Below are 22,182 nucleotides of genomic sequence, written 5' to 3' on the forward strand. Positions count from 1 at the left end.
TTTTATTTTTGGTCTTTTGAATTCCAATATTCCCTATTCTCCCCCAAAACCCATACCATAATACACATCAGAGAAATCTTTATGAGATTGGACAAAACATGCTAAATATTGACATTTCCCCCATGGGGAAAAAAAATCAATGCCATCTTACTATTCATCAAATTAGACAAGATTACACATAAGCTCCTCAGGTTGAATTTGACAATATGAAATGTACAGATTGACATGTCACTACTGCCTTGATATTTCTAAGCCAAATAGAACTACACAGTTTTTCCTCTACACAGTTGATCATGCTGTCTCAATTCTCTCCTTATTTCCACCATTCAAGACCCAACTCAGATACCATGGTTTTAGCGATGCCTTTCTGGATTCCCACTTCTTCTCCACGGCCTTCACCCCCTGTCCATGACACCACTTCCTCCTCTGATACAGGAAATACAACAGAGAACATCAATTAAAAGTCCGTTACACAACTCACGGGTATCATTAGATAAAAACAGACCAACTACTCAGCGGCAGCATAACTGGTAAAAGGAGTCAGAAATTTCTCCCAAATAGTTTTAGAGAGTGGATGCTATAGGTTGCAATGAAAGATTTCTGCAGCACAACTCTTGGTAGTCATAATGCATTTTTTGGGCTCTTATAGCAGCATTCAATCTGGACCTATGACACCACACTAAAGCAGAGATCATAAAGGGCATTTACTTGGGGTTATTGGAAAGTATTCAGGGACATACCTCTGCATCTCTGGCTTAGTTCAGAGGTAGACTTTGGAGCATCTCAAAAGAATTGCATACCCCTCAAACCATGTTCTGTAAATATTGCTTGTTGCCACTGGGTTTCTCCTAGATGCTGTGGGGCAACAGATTTGAAACTGTTTTCTCTGAAAGAAGTGGAGTTCAGATACTATATACATGGCCAAACACTAAATCAAATGCCTATGATTAAACTAGTTGCAAGCTGACCCCCATCTTGAGAAAACTGGCATGCCTAGCAAAGACCACATCTAGATGCTAAGTACTCAGAAGAGAGACATTGACCCTCTGCATTCTGCCTTTTAAAAGAGGGACTGATATAAACCACAATTTTTTAATCCATTCATCAGTTGATGGACATTTAGGCTCTTTCCATAATTTGGCTATTGTTGAGAGTGCTGCTATAAACATTGGGGTACAAGTGCCCCTATGCATCAGTACTCCTGTATCCCTTGGGTAAATTCCTAGCAGTGCTACTGCTGGGTCATAGGGTAGGTCTATTTTTAATTTTTTGAGGAACCTCCACACTGTTTTCCAGAGCGGCTGCACCAACTTGCATTCCCACCAACAGTGCAAGAGGGTTCCCATTTCTCCACATCCTCTCCAGCATCTATAGTCTCCTGATTTGTTCATTTTGGCCACTCTGACTGGCGTGTGGTGATATCTGAGTGTGGTTTTGATTTGTATTTCCCTGATGAGGAGCGACGTTGAGCATCTTTTCATGTGCCTGTTGGCCATCCGGATGTCTTCTTTAGAGAAGTGTCTATTCATGTTTTTGCCCATTTCTTCACTGGGTTATTTGTTTTTCGGGTGTGGAGTTTGGTGAGAAACTTAACAGAAACCCATGGGGGAGGGGAAGGAAAAAAAAAAGAGGTTAGAGTGGAAGAGAGCCAAAGCATAAGAGACTCTTAAAAACTGAGAACAAACTGAGGGTTGATGGGGGGTGGGAGGGAGGGGAGGGTGGGTGATGGGTATTGAGGAGGGCACGTTTTGGGATGAGCACTGGGTGTTGTATGGAAACCAATTTGACAATGAACTTCATGTATTGAAAAAAAATAACTAAATAAAAGAGGGACTGATATACTTTTGCCTTCCTCACCCCCACCTGCACCCCAGCACTTTCTAGCACTTTTGAAGCCCAGGATCTCATTTTACTTATTATTGTATCTTCTGCAGCAACCAGTGTCATGCTTGGCACATTATGGTATGACTGTCACACAGAGATGCATCTTTGCTTCCTTCTTTTCAATCCAACTCCTTATACAACCTCTGATAAAATGCCGGAGTGGACAGATAAATGGTAGGCACACCCAACATGGGTTTCCATCAACATACTGGGCATGCATCCCATGCTGCCACCAAACTGACTTATAAAGAAATCACTAAAAATAAGATGAACCAATATAGAATGTGTTGAACTTTATTTCTGTCCATTCTGACTAATTTCGTTCAAGAAGAATTGAAAGCAGATGGTTAAAATCGAGAAAATAGACTAAAACCCTAGTTAATGACCATCTTGGAGACTGCTGTGCATGTACTTAATATATGTTTAACTAAGAGAAGCTTGCTAAGCAATATTTATATGTATAGTATTCTACTTTCTCAGGCTACTGTTTCAAACTAGTGCTTTCTCAAAGAAATTTTAAATCAGATTTCACCTCTGGTCACATTCCTGCACACTTGTACTTTCTAGGAGTTATGCAGCCTTAATCCTCTTGAAATTTTAGATCATAATTCCAAGAGTTATTAGGTTGGAAAACAGCTTCTGGGCAAGTGATGTTATTCAAAAAACTTTTTATACCAGAAATAATAGTTGGATTATTTCTGCCTCACGGATAGTCTTGAGGTCTGATTTTTAATATAATGCTGACATTAGTGTTCCTTCCTTTTCAATAACAATACTTCTAAAACAAAAGGGAAAGATGGGGGAATAAATAAAGAAAACACAATGGTTGTTAATAAATATAAAGGTTAAAATTAGATTTGACCTTCCTTTTCTGTACAGTTTACCCTATTCTTCTGTATTACAATGACATTACATAAATACTTTGATATTTGTTATTTAAGGGTGTATCAATATCTTGAGTTCTTTTAAGTCTCTGGAAGTGTTACTCCTTTTTAAAGTTGCTGGTCATAATGTGTAAATTTTCTTTTAAAAACACTATTTATTTTTGAAAAGTTATTCCTATTTCTAAAATTAAAATATTTACCTGTACTTTATTTCAGTACAGATAAAGTTTAAAAATAGAAAAAAGGGGATATGCACCAAAGTTCACTTATTTAAGTATCTAACTGAGGTGTGTTGGTAATGGAAGAACATAGAATTCATTTTATAAAAGTTTCTTTCAGTCAAAAAAGACAAGTTCATCTGAACAATTTATCAAATATATTTTACTTTATTTTAATAATCTGCTTCATCCAATGGGTGTAATAATCACTTTTTCATTGAGGTGTTTGGTTATAAAAATGAGAATAAAGGGGGAAATGCAGGAGACTTTAAAAAATCCAACTGTAGACACATCTGTAAATTCAGGGACATGATTTATGCTCACAATAATGAGTTAACTGTGTCATTAAAGAGAAGTGACTATAGAAACAATAGAACAGTACTGGAAGAACTTAATGATGGTTTTTAAAAGGCAAATTTTTTTCAAAAATTTTTTAACATTTATTTATTTTTGAGAGAGACAGAGACAGAGACAGAGTGCAAGTGGAGGAGAGGCAGAGAGAGACAGAGACACAGAATCTGAAGCAGACTCCAGGCTCTGAGCTGTTAGCACAGAGCCCAGTGCGGGGCTTGAACTAATGAACTGTGAGATCATGACCTGAGCCAAAGTCCAATGCTTAACAGACTGAGCCAACCAGGTGCCCCAGTAAATATGTATTTTTGAAGTGTTTATTTATTTATTTTGAGAGAGCGAGCAAGAGCAGGGGAGGGGCAGAGAGAGAGAATCTCAAGCAGACTCCATGCTGTCAGCACAGAGCCCAAAGAGGGGCTTAGTCTCAGAGCTGTGAGACAATGACCTGAGCTAAAATTAAGAGTCAGATGCTTAACCAACTGAGCCACCCGGGTGCCCCAAAGCAAATATCTTAACAAGGAATAGTATCTATGGTCCATTATATAAGATTTAGAATTTATTTTCAAAGGATTCTAAAAATCTTATTTCTGGGGTATTATTCTCAGCGATAATGGGACCAAGTGGAATTCACATGAAGGCAAAAGTTAGCACAACATGAAGAACTGAATTTTATGAATAAACCCTGAATAAACATGTTGGCAGTGTTATAGCATTTTATCCTAACCGTATAGACTTTAATGTATTAAAAATTCTGAAAAACACTTTTCCTCTTGATTTTTTTCCCAATTCAAAATCAGTACAAAGAACTTAAATATGTTTATACAGCAATCTGTGTATATAGAAAATGCTCTCATTAGAAAAACTACGTATGAAGCACTAATGTTATCATTGTCAAAATTCCTATGTCATTTTTCACACAAATAGAAAAACAACCCTAAAATTTGTATGGAACAACAACCAAAAAAAAAAAAAAAAAAAAACCCTCCAAATAACCAAAGCAATACTGAGGATAAAGAACAAAGCTGGAGATATCGCACTTCCTAATTTCAAACTATACTACAAAGCTACAGTAATTAAAACAGTATGGTACTGGCATAAAAATAGACACATAGACCAATGGAACTGAATTGAGAACCCATAAATAAATCTCTGATAGAGTCAACTAATATTTGACAAGGGAGCCAAAAATATTCAATGGGAAAAGGATCCTCTCTTTATTAAATGGTGCTGGGAAAACTGGACAACCACAAGCAGAAGAATAAAATTGAGCCCCTATCTTACACCATTCACAAAAATTAACTTAAAATGCATAGACTTGAACATGAGACCTAAAACTGTAAAACTCCAAGAAGAAAATGCAGGGGGAAAGTTCCTGATGTATGGATTAGTACATGGATACATACAGTTAAAATATATGCATCTTTCCTTGAAATAAAAGTAATATATGTTTACTGAAGAAAGGCAACTGGGGCACCTGGGTAGCTCAGTCGGTTAAGCATCTGACTCTTGGTCTCAGCTCAAATCATGTTCTCATGGCTTTTGAGTTTGAGCCCCACGTCAGGCCCCGTGCTGTCAGTGCAGAGCCTGCTTAGGATTTTCTCTCTCTCCCTTTTTCTCTGGATTCCCCCGCTTGTACTTTCCCTCTCAAAATAAATAAATAAAATTTTTAAAAAGAAAGAAAGAAAGGCAACTAACACATGTAATCAAAAAGGTGAAAATTTTAAAAATCAGCCATAATTCTTTAATCTAGACATATCCTTTCTGCATTTTTCATATCTTCTTCCAGAACTTTTGTTCTATGCATGATACACACACCTCTGTGTGTGTGTTCGTGTGCATGCATGTACCCACATATCCACTCAATAAACATTTACCATTGCCCAGGTTCTGGCTTCCCATGTTATTACATCATTTTTAAATTTTTTTCATTTTATATATTTTAGAGAGGGATGGAGAGAGCAAGTGTAAGCAGGGGAGGGGCAGACAGAGACAGAGAGAGAGAGAATTGCAAGCAGGCTCCATGCTGTCAACACAGAGCCTGATGCAAGGCTTGATCTCACAAACCATGAGATCATGACCTGAGCTAAAATCAAGAGTTGGATGCTTAACCGACTGAGTCACCCAGGTGCCCCTACATCATTTTTACATGAAATTAATATTCCATCACATATACACACAATTTTTTTAACATAGAGCCAATTTTAATATATTGATTGTTTCCAATTTTATGTTACTATAAACACCATATATGAAACGTTAGCTAACTTCCTAGAAGCACAAACGTCAACATTAACTGATTTTAATGCGTACTGTGTGAAATGAATCTTTGGTGCAGGGATGCAAATGACACCACCAGCCTCAGTCAAGGACAGGCCTAATCTCACTGCAATCTTGTCTGCATTGGTTATTGCAGCATTTTTCATCTTTTCTAATTTGCTAAATGAACTATCTCAACTGATTTGTATTTCATGAATTTTACAAAAATCAAACATTTGATATGTTTAATCCCCATTTGAATCCTCTTATTAACTGAATATTCAAATTATTTTTCTACTTTTCTATTAATTTATAAGCAGTTTAAGTTATATTTTATTTACATACATTGAATATATAACATTTCCAATAGTTTTAGCAAAAATAGCACTTTATATCATTAAACCTAATATACTGCAAATATATTTCTCATTTCCTCATTTGCTTGTTTTGTCAGTCTTACCATTTAAGAAGCCAAAAAGCTTTTATGTTTATGTGATCAAACCTAACAACATTTTTTTTTGTGACTTCCGCCTTTGGTATAATGGTTACAAATAACTTCTAACCCTCCCCACACTTACATAAATATTCACCAACACTATCTCTTAATACTCTTATAGTGTCTTCTATTAAAAATTTAAATCTTTAATCCTTCCAGAATTTATATTGGTAATGGCACAGGAATTGAATTTAACTTTTTTTCTAAATAGTTAGAAAATTGTCCTTAAACCATTCCTTTCACACAGATTTGAAATGCCTAAAACGACACTTGTATCAAAAAGCTTTAAGAGGGAATGAAATTCCCTAATTACAGGTCAAACATCATGTTTATATTATGTTATGCTATGTCATGTCACATCATATTATATTTTAAAACACCAATTATTCACTATAAAATATGGTGAATTTTTTTAATTCTCTACAAGATGCCGAGATACATGCATCATCTAGGAAAGTAAAAAACATCATGGTTCATAATTACATTAAAAATTAAGAAATATTTATTACATTTCATAATGAATCCAAGCAATTCAACATCACTAATTTATGCAAAATGTATTTTCATTTACAGAATGTGACCGTGGGCAAGACTTCTTCCATTGAGAAGATGTATAACCTAATTATGAAAAAGTTCTATGGAGACAGTTTTGGTTCAAGGTTTTTTCTCAAATTAAATTATTATTGTTAGAACTGCTTCTCTGTTGCTTAGTGTTCTAAAGTAAGACACAAAAATAAACAATGGCTTGCTTATATACATCATTTAAAAAATTTATGGTCAACAGTTCATGCCATTATTTTACTTGGAAGGAAAAATTCTCTTAATTATAAACAATTGCTGAATAAGAGAACAATGATCAAACATTGTTATTAAATTATTAAGACATATATTATCATCTGACTTTAAAAAGTAATAAACTCTAAATTTCCTATAACTTTTGGATGATTCTCATTCATCATTCCTTATCAATCAGAAGCTGAAAGCCATAGCCAAAGGAATTATACATAGACCATTACTTTCTGCCAGATGTTTTAGGACTGTTTCAAGTACATCACCAATAGCTACTCAAAGAGCAATATCTTGTTCCAAGACCAGTACAATGGAGCATCTCTACATGACTGCATTATGTTACTTAAATTGATATACATTTTGAAACGAACTCTGCAATTCAAATTGTGCTAATAAAACTCCTCCACTGCATATGTACATACATTCGAAACACCCAGAAAATAAGCTTAATAATTTTATGCAAAACTATTCAGATGGATATTAGAGATTTGTAGGTAGAGCATGAAGATGATCAAGTATAATCAGGCATTTATACAAATAAGTTTGAGTTAAGGAAAAAAATGATACAAGTACAGTGCTCAGTCGGTTAAGCGCCTGACTGGATTTTGGCTCTTGGGTCATGATCTCATGGTTCGTGAGTTGGAGCCCCTTGCGCTGACAGATTCCCTCCTTTTGTCCCTCCCCTGCTCATGCGCATGCCCATGATCCCTCTGTCAAAATAAACTGTAGGAAAAAAAAAAGTATAGTGCCCTCAGATTCAATAGGCTGTTAGCATGCTTTTCATGGTGTTGTTACTTACAACGTTTCATTAACTTGAGAAAACTAAGCTGAAAGTTTATCAAAATGAAGATATTCCAGAAACTGAGGTGCAACAATAAAGTATGATCTACAATGATGTATAAAGGGTTATTAAAAAGAATGAGATATAGAAATTTGATACCATTCAGGAAATACATAATCACATGATGAGTTATTAATTAACAAGGGATTCGAATCAAAGACCAGCTTTGAATCTGTTCTACCATATGGTACAATAGAACTGTGGGTCAGGTTGTAGAGCATGGACGATTAGTTGTACAAGTAAGTAGTATCACAAGCCCTGTACTAATATAAATGTACAAATCAGTGCCTCCTTCCTTTTTAAAAAATAATAACTGGTGTTTATATTTCAAAGAGTCGTTGGATTTTCCTACGGCCTTTCAGTCTTCCTAATTACTATGTGTTCAGAGTTATGCACATTTTTATCCACAGGTGACAGACCTTTTTAAAACCAACTTCAATCACATTCAGTATTTTGTTTTGGTGGTGGTTTTTTGTTGTTGTTGTTGTTGTTGTTTTTCCCTTAAACTGCCACCTACATTAAAATGTAAGACTGTGCTGCTTGGAGTTCTCATTAATGTTGCACAATTTAGATGATAGATTTGTCAACAAAGTGGCTCATGCTCAAAGGCCAGTGAACCCTGTCGGGATAAATGCCTTAAAAATTGTATATTGCAAAGTAATCTTTAATTATAAAGAACTCACTTGACAATTTGCAATATATTGGGATTATTTTCCTTTTTCAAGCAATAAAGAGTTTTACTCTCTATATTAGGGTGACTGAGGAAAAAAAGTGATTGGATTTGATAAATAGTTAAAGCAAAGAGCTTGCTTATTTGCAAGTAAAAGAGAAAGGTGACCAAAAGTCATGTACAAATAACAACTATTCAGGATCACAAATTATTAACTAGCTAAATGGTTAAAGCAAATAACTATAAATGCAGTGACATTTTAAAAGAATGTTAACGCAGAAGGAGATAAGCAAAGCAAAAATAACTGCTATCAATGGTTTAACTAACCACTATCCTCAATTTACCTCTGCAAAATCTTGGATTCCCAACATCTATGTAAAGTACTTATTTTTGTTGTGTTATTTTTGTTCAGTGGAGTATAAAATCTGATATTCAACTAAGCCCTTTTGTGGGTATTGTTGATATGTGCAAAAGGATATTTTAACATTGCAACACATTTGAAAACATACATAAATATTCATAATTCTATAGCTTGTAAACATTTTCCTTCTATTCAATCTAATGGCAATGTCTTAATCCTTCATTACATTTCTTTTTTTTTTAATTTAAGTTTATTTATTTATTTTGAGAGAGACAGAGCGTGCACACAGCAGGGTCAGAAAGAGGGAGACAATCCCAAGCAGGCTCCACACCAACCGCGTGTAGCCCCCATCAGGGCTCGACCCATGAACCGTAAGATCATGACTTGAGCCTAAGTTGGATGCTTAACTAAGCCACCCACGTGTCCCAGTGATCATGACTTTTGTTTGGTAATATTTGGTTGATTTTTTTTTCCATTTATATTCATGAGAGGAATTTCCCTGTAAATGCACTTTTTCAAGTGATACTTACCAAGTTTTGTACCAAGTTTCCATGACCTGATAAAGTAAGTTTGAGATTATCACTTCTGTTTTTTAAAAAACAACTTATGTAAAATTAGAATTACTTCTTCCTTGAATTTGTCTGTGAAGCAACCTGGGTCTGGAATTTTTTTTATAGGACAATTTTTGATTATTGAATTCGGTTGCTTTAATGGTTACAGAACTATTCAGTTTCTCCATTTCTTTTTGAGTAAATTTTGCTACACTGTATTTTTCTAGGAATTTGACCATTCATCCAATTCTTCATATTTACCAATATAAACTTGGTAATATAACATTCATAATATTTATTACTGGCTATTTAATATCTGCACACTTGTGATATAGCTTCAGTCATTCTTGATATTGGTTATGTACCCTTTATCACTTGCTCTCTGGTCTCATCAGAGGACTAGAAAATTTATTCATCTTTTATTACAACAATCAATTTTTGGAATTGGAATACTGGAATCAAATATTTTGGAAATATGACAACTTCCCACTTTGTTAATTTTGCTCTTGCTTTAATTCACTCCTAGTGTTTATTACTTTGAGTTTTTCTTTTTGCTTTTTTTGAAATGCCTCTTTATTTTTATCCTCTTTTCTCGTAACAGTTAAGATATAAATTTCCCATTAAATACTTCTTTTACGCATTCTACAATTGTTGTATATAAGAAGTTCAATTTCCTTAGAATATTTAAAATTACTATTGTGATTTCTCTGGAATTTTGAAACTTATTTTCTAGCTATACATTTTTAAAAATTATTTGCAATTTGATTTCTAATGAAATTGGTAGAATTCCAATTCTTTTAAAAATGGTTGAGACCTATTTTATGACTCAGCATACAACCAATTTTTATAACTTTTCCACGTATTCTTCAAAATAATATGTGTTTTGCAGTTGTATGCCAGGTTCTATATATGTCTATGAGGTCAAGTTTCTTACTTTTGTCTTTCAACTCTATATCCTTACTGATTTTTTCTGTCCACTTTATTCCATCAATTACTAAAAGTAGATTAAAATGCTATTGTGGATTTGCTTATTTCTCCTTGCTGTTTTGGCAATTTATCCTTAATATATTTTGAGATTATGTTATTGTGGGCATTTAGGCTTTAAATTATTATATTTTCCTATTGAATTGAAACTTCAATTATTTACAAAGTGACTCTATCTCCAGTAATGGTTTCAGCTTTAAACCATTGCTGAATCAGTGCAGTTACACCAGTATCCATGTGATAAGTATTAGCATGGTACAGTGTCTTCTATTATTATTTACATTTCATACATGAGGAATTGGTGGCTAAGGAACATACCCAAGAGAGACAGCCATCAGTGGTGCAATCAGGAACTCAAACACTGTGTCTCCCAAGTCTATGCCTCTCAACATCATAGTTCTCTTGTAAGTTCTAAAGAGTCAAGTCAGCTTAGGTTGGGGGGGGGAGGGGGGTAGGCGGTGAGAGGGGGGTGGGGGCGGGAATGCTCTCACTCTAATTTCTGCAAAGGATTTCTCATGAATTGCTCTCTAATTTGATTTTTCATTTAGCTTTGAGTTAAATTCTCACTCCTTTAATATTCTAAGTTAACATAACACTTTTAAAAGTTCCTTAAACGCACACACACAAAGAAACATTCTTAATCCAGAACTGCAATACTCAACCTCTTTCACTGATACACAAGAAAGAGAAGTCTCTAAATGTTCTGCTCTTTGCCTTTCAAATAGGCACGATTACCAACAACTTCCATGTGCTTGACGCACACCACTGAACTGCAGCACAGTATCTCAATCTGCCCTAACCCATGTTGGCTGCAATATGATCAAGATTTCTGAGTGACCAAATGGCTCTACTGAGAGGGAACACTTATTGCAACCTGACTGCAGGAAAAAGTCAAAAAGGATAGGTGCTAAGCTGTTTCATCTCTCCTTGAATAGACATATTTAGTATTTTTATTAACAGGAACATTAGGCAACATATAAGCCTTTTGGAATTTCATATGTCTTCTACGTCTCAAATTTTAATATCAAATCATACTTATTCAAAAAATTGTGTAAACTATGAAGAAAATCAAAATTGGTCATGATTCCATGATCTAGAGCTAATAATATTTGATGTATTAACTTTTAAGTATTGTTTTCTGTCAATTTTATGTATTTGCAATATATAAGTGAATGTATATGTGTGTGCATGTACATAAGTGTGCACACACACAAAGTTATACAATGTATCTTTAATGTGGATTCTGACTTGTTTAACTTAATATTGTATTATGCATAATTTCGTGTGTCCTTAAAAATTCTTTAAAAATATTTTATTGACTGTATAAAATAAATGTACTCAAATTTATCCAACTACTGCTTCATGCTGGATAATTTAGTCAATCTCAAAATTTTCCCATGATAAATATAGGAAAATGAACAAATATATTTATATAAATTTTGTCTCTTTCTTTAATTGTTTCATTAAGTTAGATTCCTGGAAGTGAAACTGCCAAATACTGTTAATTGGGCCCAATATCCAGTCTCTTATTCTTCCACTGTAATAACTTCTCGAGACTTATCTCCCAGAATAAAAACTACATTTTCCAGCCTTCTTAAGCATGGCTTGGTTGTTATGACGACATTCTAGCCAATGAAATGTAAATGGAAGGGATGTCAATACCTTCGAGAAGATTTCCTTAAAGGGAGGGAGCATGATCTTCTCCTACTGATACTTCCTTCTTGTTGCTAGCCTAGGGACAGGATTACTGGAATACCAATTCTGGACATTCTAAAACACTAGGTAACAGTCCCGTGTTCAGAGTAACAGAGCAAGAGACGAAGGATCTGGGTCCCTCATGACCGTGGAACCATCCAACCAGCTCTGAACTGCCTACACAGACTTCACAAAGAGAAATACACATGTCTACTTTTTTTTTTAACTATTTCAGATGACTTCTAATCAAATCATTTCCAAACTAGTGGAAATTTTACGTAGAATGCTTTGGAAACATTTAAGGCTCATATCAGAGATGGCCAAATCACTTCTTGAAAAGTTGAACAAATATAACCTTTTCCCAACATTCTTAAAAGTACCCATCTCCCCACATTCTTGTTACAACATTATCCTTCCAAACCGTTTTTTTTTTTTATTGGTTGGATAGTAAGTAGAGCGTAACTCTGCATTTCTCTTATTAGCATACCGCATTAGAATTGTATTCCTCATTATTTGTTCTTACATTTTATCTTTTATGTTTTTAATTTATTTTTTAATATCTATTTATTTTTGAGAGACAGAGAGAGACAGAACGTGAGCAGGGGAGGGGCAGAGAGAGAGGGAGGCACAGAATCCAAAGCAGGCTCTAGGCTCTGAGCTGTCAGCACAGAGCCCGACACGGGGCTTGAACTCACAAACCATGAGATCATGACCTGAGCAGAAGTCGGACGCTCAACCCACTGAGCCCCCCAGGCGCTCCCTTACATTTTCTCTTTTAAATTAAGATGTTAGTGCCTTCTGATACTAAGAACCTGTTTACATGTGATGTTCACTATATTTATTAGAAGTAGCCCCAGGTTTACACTTGCCTTTTAATTGTATTGATATTGGTGTTTTCACTTGTAAAACTACACAAGTTTCATATTTGCAATAATCCATTTGTGACCTATTCCACTTCTGTTAGCATAAAAATCCATTACTCACTATTCTTTCTTCCATATTATATTGTTTGATTTGTCTATGAAAATATGAAGTCTTATTTATAGATACTTTAAGGATATTACTTAGGTTTTAACAATTAATTTTTAAAGAAGTTAACCAACACAATTGATTCTAACAGTTTTCACAAATAAACTTGCATCTTGAAGTTTTACAAACATAAGTCATAAGACCTTAAGAGTCGATTAGCGAATAAGTTTTAGTCCTCTATGCAAAAAGATTATTTTTCCATAATTCATTTTAGGAAAAACAAAAAAAAGAATTCCTTTTCCATCTTATTCGTGACAAACTTCTAAACAAAGGCTCCCTTACCTCCAACCTTTTCTGATGTCACCCACATGATAGTCAGCCAGGGGATAATAAAAGGATTTTCAAGTGTGGGTCTGTGGTCAAACTTTCAGTTCCTGTTCCCAGAGTGTAACTTTTTTTGAAAAGACAAACAAGCATTTCATAAATGCACTCACAGATAGATGCCCACTAAATATTTCTGCCAAGCAAACCGAAAAATATCTGTTTGGCCTGAGCAAAATTGCATTTTTGTATGTGTGTTTACAAAAGCATACCCCAGGGTATTTAATAGCCAATGGAAATTTTTATAAAATGTGTGACCTACCCATTGTGACCCAAAATATTTCCTTTGTAGCAACAACAAAAAAGCAGGAACAAATGTTTTAATGTTTCTCCATTTTTCAATGGAGACAAAAAGCTTCCACACCTTCAAGAAAAGTTTATCTCATTAAGAAAACTAAAAGAAATGTTGCTATCATCTGCTAGTTTAGACATTACCTTCATAATGAGTTTCCAAATTATAATTACAAATCCAGTTATCATTTGAATATAAAAGATTATGTACTATAGTTTTCTATGCATACGTCATGTATTTTACTTATAAATTAAAAAAATAAGAGAAGGCATATAAACTTTCCAGTTTTGTGAAATAGCAAGTGTACTAATCGATTTTTCAAAGGTGTGCATTATGTATTTTATGAATATACCTTTTTCCTACCCAGTGCAGTGCCAAAGTTCTCTGTTCAGCTTTCAGAATCTTGTAAACAGATTCACACAGGAATTGTGTCATCAGCAAGAGGAATCCTAGAAAAAATAAAACACCATTACCAATGCATTGTTCCATGGGGTGTCTGGGTGGCTCAGTAGGTTAAGCATCTGCTTTCAGCTAGGTCATGATCTCCTGCAGATTCTGTGTCTCCCTCTCTCTCTCTGCCTCTCCCCTGCTCACACTCTGTCTCTCTCTCTCAAAAATAAATAAACATTAAAAAAATGTTTAGGGGTGCCTCCGTGGCTCAGGTAGTTAAGTGTCCAACTTCGGCTCAGGTCATGATCTCACAGTTCATGAGTTTGAGCCCCACATCAGGTTCTGTGCTGACAGCTTGGAGCCTGGAGATTGCTTCAGATTCTGTGTCTCCCTCTCTCTCTGACCCTCCTCCACTCACGTTCTGTCTCTCAAAAATAAATAAACATTAATTTTTTTTTAATAAAAAGATGTTTAAGAAAAAACAATGTATTGTTCCATCTTAATAAATGTATCAACATAGAACTTTTGGAAGTAGAGAATTTTCAAGGTTTTTTCCTAAGGTTTTCAAAGTAAATCTGTATATGTATACTTACATAAATGTATACAAAATATATAAATATAATAAAATCATTATGGGAAAAGAGGCATTAATTTGACACTGTTTAATGCTGCCAGAATTAGTCTAAAAACATATGTGCTTATATAGTTATCTGTATACATACATATATTGTTATCTGTATATACACATATATATTAATCCCCTCAGAAGTTGTTCATTTTGCTGATTTTCATGTAAACATCCTACAGATGCTTTAGGTCAGGCAACATTAAGATAAATTCTTACTTCTTAGAATGATTTATGAGAGATCTTCAGGTGTCCTCACAGGCCTTTTCCTTGATTCCATTCAGATGTATGATATTTGATGACACTGAATGAATGACCTTGAATGAATGACATTCATTCATTCAAATGTATGACAACGACAGTCAGCACCATAACTGCTTAGTGGGAGTTATTCAGGTATCTCTGCATTCACATTTCTTGCTATATATCTCTAGGACTGTGCTGCCAAGCTCAGCTTCAGAAATACTGCTCTTGCCATTTTCATGAGTGAATATAGCTCTGGCTTGATTACCAGTGTCCCCAGTTTAGACAGAAATGGCCTCTGCTATTGGGGTGCCTGGCTGGCTCAGTCAGTTAATCCTCCAACTCTTAGTTTTGGCTCAGGTCATGATCCCATGGTTCCAGGGATCAAGCCCTGCATCAGGCTCTGCACTGACAGGACAGAGCCTACTTGGAATTCTCTCTCTCCCTCTCTCTCTGCTCCTCCGGCATTCACACAAACTCTCTCTCTCTTTCTCAAAATAAATAACTAGCACTGACAGGACAGAGCCTACTTGGAATTCTCTCTTTCTCTCTCTCTCTGCTCCTCCGGCATTCACACAAACTCTCTCTCTCTTTCTCAAAATAAATAACTAGCACTGACAGGACAGAGCCTACTTGGAATTCTCTCTCTCCCTCTCTCTCTGCTCCTCCAGCATTCACACAAACTCTCTCTTTCTCAAAATAAATAACTAAACTGAAAGAAAGAAAGAAAGAAAGAAAGAAAGAAAGAAAGAAAGAAAGAAAGAGAAAGAAAAGGAAATTGCCTCTGCTACTCAGTTGAAATTCCTAGGAATCAGACTTCTGAAAGCAGGGAACCCATACATGGTGATGTAGCCACAGCCTCTGCCCCAGCTCAGTGTCTCCAGTATTAGTTCAATTCAGGAAGAGCTGAATAATGCTTCAGTGTTCATTCTTACTAGACCATTGATTATTCAGTTTTGATTACAAGATTAATGGCATTTGAGCAGGTTTATTACTGTATTGTATCTACGTGAAACATGATGGGTAGGGAGGGATTTTACTTCATTCCAGTACCAGAACTTTTACAAACACAGAAATCCAAAAGTCACCGCACTGACAAAGACTCCACATTGTATCATTAGTGTGCTAATTATTCCACAGGAGAGTATTCCGAAATGAGGAAAGTTATTACAAATTTTGAATATCAGAAATTATGCTGCTGCAGTAAAACAAAGCTTGTCTATACATAGTCCATTAATTTAAAAAAAACTCATTTCTTTTCATTAAAAAATTTACTAAAAAAGTATTCCAACTCTACTTTTTTTCAAGAAGTGAAATGTCACATCTGACCAAATAAATAGACTATAGAGTAGAATTTACTTAAAAATGAAATAGAAATTTTGCCATATCTTATATGTTGGCAACACAAAAATATACAGGTGGTAATTTTACCCACAAGAGGGAGCCTGTATTTTTACATTTTTTGTTACAGAACTTGACAAACTTGAATTAAAATATAAAATTCTCAAAATGTTTGTTGATACCATATTATGTCAGGTCAATTTTTGAGAAAGTCAGACTTTAGCTGGCATAATTTTATTCAACCATAACATATCACTACATCAGATGATTGAAAATATAATTAGAATTTTTAAAAATTTCCTACCTATACTGTAACTTTTTTTCATGTATAAGAATGAAAATGTAACTGCCAAACCAACCTAAGAGAAAATTCCTTTTAGGTGGTTGTAACATTAGTTGGGTAAAATTGACTAGAATTATTACGAGTGCTCTGCACATAGAAGTGAAATGATATTTCAGTCATCCTTTTATCAGAAAAGAGGCTTGTATAAACCAATAATTTTCTATACATTTGTGGAACAGGAAACATCCTATTTAAAACATTACTCTGATGGCCATTCTCACCAATATTACTTAAAACTTGCCTAAGTAAGGGCATAACTGACATGATGCCATAATGAACTCTCCTTTCTTAGAGTTGAGAATAAAAATGTTTTCTTTAAAAAGAATGTAAGCTTGATTCCTTTGTATTCTATAATCTCCCTAAACAATATCTTAAATTACTAATACTTATGCTCTAGGTTTTATAAAAATAAAATGCATTCATCAACTTAAAAACTAATCTTATACAAAAATGGGGGCAACTCTTAACAACCCAGACTGATCTGCTGTATCACATTCAGAGACAATAATAATCCAGCTGAAATTTGTTTTGTGAACCCTCGTAAAGCATACAAAAGACAGATAACAAACTGTCCCTCTCCCTCAGAGTCCTTCTCGGCTACTCCACCATGTTAAATAATAGGGGCAGGGAGTTGAAGAAGAAGGGGTTAATCACTGCTGCTGTGCTTCCTTTTGGAATTCCAACCTACCCATTCAATCATTGTTTTTTCTCCCACTAGGGACTGTGAATCTAATGGACCTAAAATCAATACCTTATAAATGACATAAAAAATATATTCATTTTATGGACTAATGTACCCTAGTGTCTGAATCCTATTTACACCCTCTACTTTAAAAAGGAACAACAGACCCATTTCTGCCAGTAAAAGGTTACTCAGTCACTCTGGTGACATGCTGCAGAATGCACTGTCATCCTAAAGTGCAGCAGGAGGGAAAGATTGGTGGCTGCAAACCTCTACTGTAAAAACTTTAAACCTGGTGAGGCCCGCTTGCATGAAGAAACACAATCAGGGAGGAGCATGGAGGTAGCCTCCTAGAGTTTACCATGTTCCGAGGTGGGGTTTGCAGGTCTCCGGTTCCATTATCAGGTTTCACAACTTACATAAAAGTTTGAGTGCATCAAATATTACATATTATTAAAAAACACATACACACACACAACTTCCATTTAAGAGTGAATTCTATAATGACTGAAAAAACTAGATAAAAAATCCTGAAAGGCAGAAGTGCTCATAACGTACCGAAGAGATGTTAGCCAAGTAAACATAATTGTGAGATTACACCACATTAAACCACAATCATAAATGAGCTCTGGGGAGACTGAGGGCATTTCATCTATCAGATGCACCAGTAAAACAACCAAAAAAGATACATGACTTTCTGTTGTGTTTTTTTTATATATTAAGAAAATCTATATATACTAATGAGAAGGTTTTATATCTACAGAATATTCTTTAATCCAAAGTACCCACATAATTGCTCCAAATACCATTATTATCATTTAGAAAGTATCACGTTTAGCTTAATAAAAAACTCTCCACTTATAATCTATTAGTAACTTTATTTAGAGAGCATCTTCTACTTTTAATATTTTTTTAAGACATCAAATAGAGAACAACCCTGCAAAACACAGATGCCTGCAATGCAAAGATAAAAGTATGGTAAAAAAAAAAAAAAAAAAGGTAAAAAAGAAAGGAAAAAGAGAGCTAAAAACTGAAAACTAAAGGAAGATCTATTTTCCTGAAAAAACATCATTTGACTTACTCTGTTTCAATGGGTACAAATCAGAATAAAGAATAATGAACAAGAAAAGCAACTTGAAAACAGATACTTTTTGAGAGAATTCTAGCAACAGGTCAGACTGAGATTCCCTGTTCAGTTTTACTGGCTTAAAATCCATATAGTTATAAAATTACAGTTTGAAATAAAAAAAAAAACTGTTGTTCTTTATTCCAATTGCCAACCAGAGCCATTTATCCCCTATTAGATAAAGTATAATAGACTCTACCGAAAGGGTCATTGGCCTTCCATTTAATGATATTGCCAGCCCCAATCTGCATTTTCCCGGCAATGTCCCTCAACACAGAATAAATGGCTGATCTCTTCACAATAACAGCTGATTTCTATTTATTAAGCTAAAAAGGTCACCATTTTCTACGGCTGGGCCGCCCTGCACTATTGATAATTTTATGCATAAACAAATGGCAAATTTGTGCCACATAAATATGCATTAGCAATTACTTTTTCCTCGGGCAACGCTCACCGCATGCAAATGTGTACCTCGAAGGGCCTGGTAGCTTTTGTTTTAGCTCTTGAACAGTGAAACAAAAGAGCACAATAAATAATTTTAAAATTGCCAATCAATAAGCAATGCAAATGCAAAGGTAAATGGCAAGAAACTTGCTTAGAAACAACAAAACAAAAAGCGAGGTGGAAGCGGTTGGTGGAAGGATTTTCTTTCTCATATTAGTTCATTTCTTTCTCTTCCATAATGAAAAGGCTAAAGTACTCTGGACACAGAACAGCTAGCGAGGCTGGTGCTAAAGCAGATGGCAGATGGGAAAGTAGAAAGTATACACACGCTGAGTAAACACACACATACATACACACACCCCGAAAGGGGGTGTGGGAAAAAGTGTGTTCCTGTGTGATTTCAAGTGCATCACCCATTCAAATTTCTGAATTTTCAATTTCAGAGATTCAAAGACTTTAAAACTGGGTGGAGCTACAGAGATACATAGCCAAATCTCAATTCCACTGCACTTTGCCGCGTTGTTTTCTAATATCCTCAGACAAAGGGAATATACACTACCAATAAGTAAGATTTTTTTAGGAATGTGAAAAAAAAGGAGTAAATGACGAATATACAAACAAGAGATAAAAACATCTACATGCCCAGATGTTAGGATTAAAAAAAAAAAAAACCTTATCTCAGAACAGTTCAAGAATAGTTCTCAGAGCATCAGGATAGAGAGGTAATGGGCTAATAAGGTGAGAAGCAGCAAGGGTAAGGAAGTCTAGGAGGAAAAATAAGTATTCCCCTAATTTGAACATGAAAACAAGTGATAACTAAAGAAAAAAGTTGGCATTTTTTTAATAAAAATGATCTTTAATAATAAGAGGTTTGTTTTTTTTTTTTTTAAGTGCTATCTGTCACGCACTGTTCTAAGGGCTTTACACGCTTACATCCATTACACTTGATCTTCACAGAAACCTCTCTATAGGTTGGTACATTTCATAGCACGGAGGAACAGAAAGGTTAGAAAACTTGACCAGTTTACTTAAGGCTGTGCTAGGTCTGGGCTTTGATCCAGTCTGATGCCAACACCTGCAAGCTTCACTGCTGCTTAATACTGCCATCCATTCCTCAAAACCTATCCATTTTGACCTGATCGGACAATCGTTTTCTCAATGTGTAGATGGCTTTGCCTTTGTATAAATAAGTCACACTGTATTTTAAAAATTTTAAATTGGGACTTATGTGAGTTTCTTTAATCTTTGTTAAAATACCTCAGCTTCTGTAAAATACGCAATTTATATATTAATATAAAGGCACATTAATACATGTACACTGAGAACATGCCATAGTCTTAATCATTTGGGAATAGAAACACGCGTTCTGATCCCTATCTTGATCTCTATATAATTGAAGGTTTTACTATTACACAAAGGATTAACAAATATTAACAAGAAAGGAGTAAAGATAAATAAATATTCTTGGGCTAAATGCAAATAGGCAAACCTGAACATCTAAAGTCAGCATGTAGCTCTCTCCTGCTCAGAGCCAAGATATTCTTCAAGAGGGCCTCTTAGAATCCTGATATGGATACCAAGAGACAAAATTCTGTAGTGAAGACCATGAAATTTCTGCTTGCAATATTTTTCCCCTGATAATATCAGTGTTGGTAGATCAGGCCTGTTGTTAGCAGACTATCTTTGTGTGACTAAGAGAAAGATGCTCTCGTAGGTAGGCGATTCAGAAAGTACATTACCCACACAACCATACAGGATGCCCTAAAAGAGACTTTATGGTTTTCATGGTTAGAAAAGTGTTATTTCTACTATAAAAACCCACTGTCTTCAAAAAAGAAAAACCAAAAATCCTACCTTCTTCTGAGATTTTTGAATCAAGTACCCACTTATTAATACAAAATCAGTACAGATAGATTCCAATATGATAGTAATATTTTATATGTTAATTCAAATAATTACATATATCCCCATTTTGCTATGTTTTAATTTTCAGTCTTCATTGCTGAACATACAAAAACTCAAGTATTGGGGTGAATGGGTGGCTCAGTTAATTAAATGTCCAACTCTTGATTTTTGGCTTAGGTCATGATCTCAGGGTTTGTGGAATCAAGCCCCGCATTGGGCTCTGTGCTGACACTGTGGAGCCTGCTTGGAATTCTCTCTCTCTCTCTCTCTCTCTCTCTCTCTCTCTGTCCTTCCCCTGCTCACACACACTCTTTCTTTCTAAATAATTTTTTTAAAAATGTGAGTATGTTTTTTATTATTAATTAAATGCAATAAATGTGTGCCAAAGACCGTTACTATGCAACAGGCCAAAGTTTTAATTACATCATTCTTTGCCCAATTCCTTACTCTCTATGCAAGGTAAAGATTTCAACTGGTGTGTTATATGGACATTGCAGTGTCCAAAGATTCAGTGTAGCAGAGGCTGAGTCAAATAATCAAACTGTGTGTTCCAATCCCACTTTCATAGCAACAAAGTCAGATATAGATAGAGGGTACATTTGAGGGGTTCAGAAAAATCAAAGTAAGCAACAGGAAGTTCTATCTAGGACTCTGTGTACATGGCAGGGAGAAAGTCACTGCCTCATTTGTCCTGGGTGAGGATCTGCCAGTCTCTTTGCTTTAGATCCTTTCTTTTCCCATCTCCTGCCCTGCTGATCTTGACATGGGCTAATCCCAGTAGGACAAGTTTCCCAGACTACTCTGCAGTTGGCTTCCAGGTGAGTTCGGTTTCTGGAAGGAGACTGGAACATGATGTAAGGTATAAACATCATGATGTGCATGTGCATGGGTGCATGTGTGCACGAGTGTGTGTGTGTACATGAGCTAATGCACCTTGGGCTCTCTCTCTCTCCTTCGTTTACTTTTTAAAAAGCCCTTTTTTTTAATAGACAATTACACATTCTAAACAGAGACGTAAGTAAAACAAACCCATGAACCATCTCCAAGTTTCAACGTCTATCAACTTTTTGCTATTTGAAATTTTCCTGCTTTTCCTCTGCTTTACTAGGTGTCTTGGGCAGAAGCCCTCTCTCTACTCGGCTCTACTTCTTACCAGACAGGTCCCCATTGTTTCAGACTCCATCCAGTAACCCTGGTAACCCTGCTTCCCCCCTTTTGGCTCCCAGCTTCTTGCTGTTCCTGATCTCTAGGTTGCTTTTACAATTCATCATTATAAATGTGTAACAATTCTTCAATATTACATGTCCCCTTTTAAAATAATCACAGTGGTTTCTGTCTTCTTGCTTAAACCCTGACCATACAGAATTATTATTTTACTCTACTTCTTATCACCTCCTGTCAGAACCATTATTTATCCTTTATTCATAGCACCCTAGAAGCAAGTCAAGGCCACCTAAAGCA

General features: G+C 35.2%; 1 protein-coding gene across 11 annotated transcripts in view; it reads right to left on the bottom strand.

Moving 5' to 3' along the window:
- Positions 1-22,182, bottom strand: part of SOX5 (SRY-box transcription factor 5) — a 1,003,938-nt gene that overhangs the window by 715,910 nt on the left and 265,846 nt on the right. For 9 of the 11 annotated variants that reach the window (XM_042946059.1, XM_042946058.1, XM_042946055.1 and 6 more), the window contains one exon: positions 13,975-14,071. The gene's annotated coding sequence lies outside the window, so the exon portion shown is untranslated. The remainder of the gene's footprint in view (positions 1-13,974; positions 14,072-22,182) is intronic. The other 2 variants (XM_042946065.1, XM_042946063.1) reach the window with 1 other exon arrangement.

Source organism: Panthera leo, chromosome B4 (assembly GCF_018350215.1).
Source record: "Panthera leo isolate Ple1 chromosome B4, P.leo_Ple1_pat1.1, whole genome shotgun sequence".
Taxonomy (NCBI): domain Eukaryota; kingdom Metazoa; phylum Chordata; class Mammalia; order Carnivora; family Felidae; genus Panthera; species Panthera leo.